Raw genomic sequence first — 314 nt, 5'->3', positions numbered from 1 at the left:
TAATTTTTCTGAGGATATTTCCTTATTCACAATAAGTTTAAATGTGCTCAGAAATATCCCATTGCAGATTCCAAGAAAACAGTGTTAACAAATTACTCAATGAAAAGAACAGTGTAACTCTGTGCATTGTATTTCCACATCACAACACAGTCTCTCATAAAGTTTCTCTTTGGTTTTTATATGAGGATATTTCCTTTGTCACCACAGGCTTCAGTGTGTTCCCAAATATCCTATTGCAGATTCAATGAGAAAAGTGTTATCAAACTGCTCATTGAAAAGAATGGTGTGGCTCTGTGTGGTGAATTCACACATCA

Source organism: Colobus angolensis, unplaced genomic scaffold (genome assembly GCF_000951035.1).
Source record: "Colobus angolensis palliatus isolate OR3802 unplaced genomic scaffold, Cang.pa_1.0 Scaffold348, whole genome shotgun sequence".
Lineage (NCBI taxonomy): Eukaryota > Metazoa > Chordata > Mammalia > Primates > Cercopithecidae > Colobus > Colobus angolensis.
The sequence above is the reverse complement of the archived record's forward strand: the minus strand, read 5'-3'. Positions refer to the sequence as shown.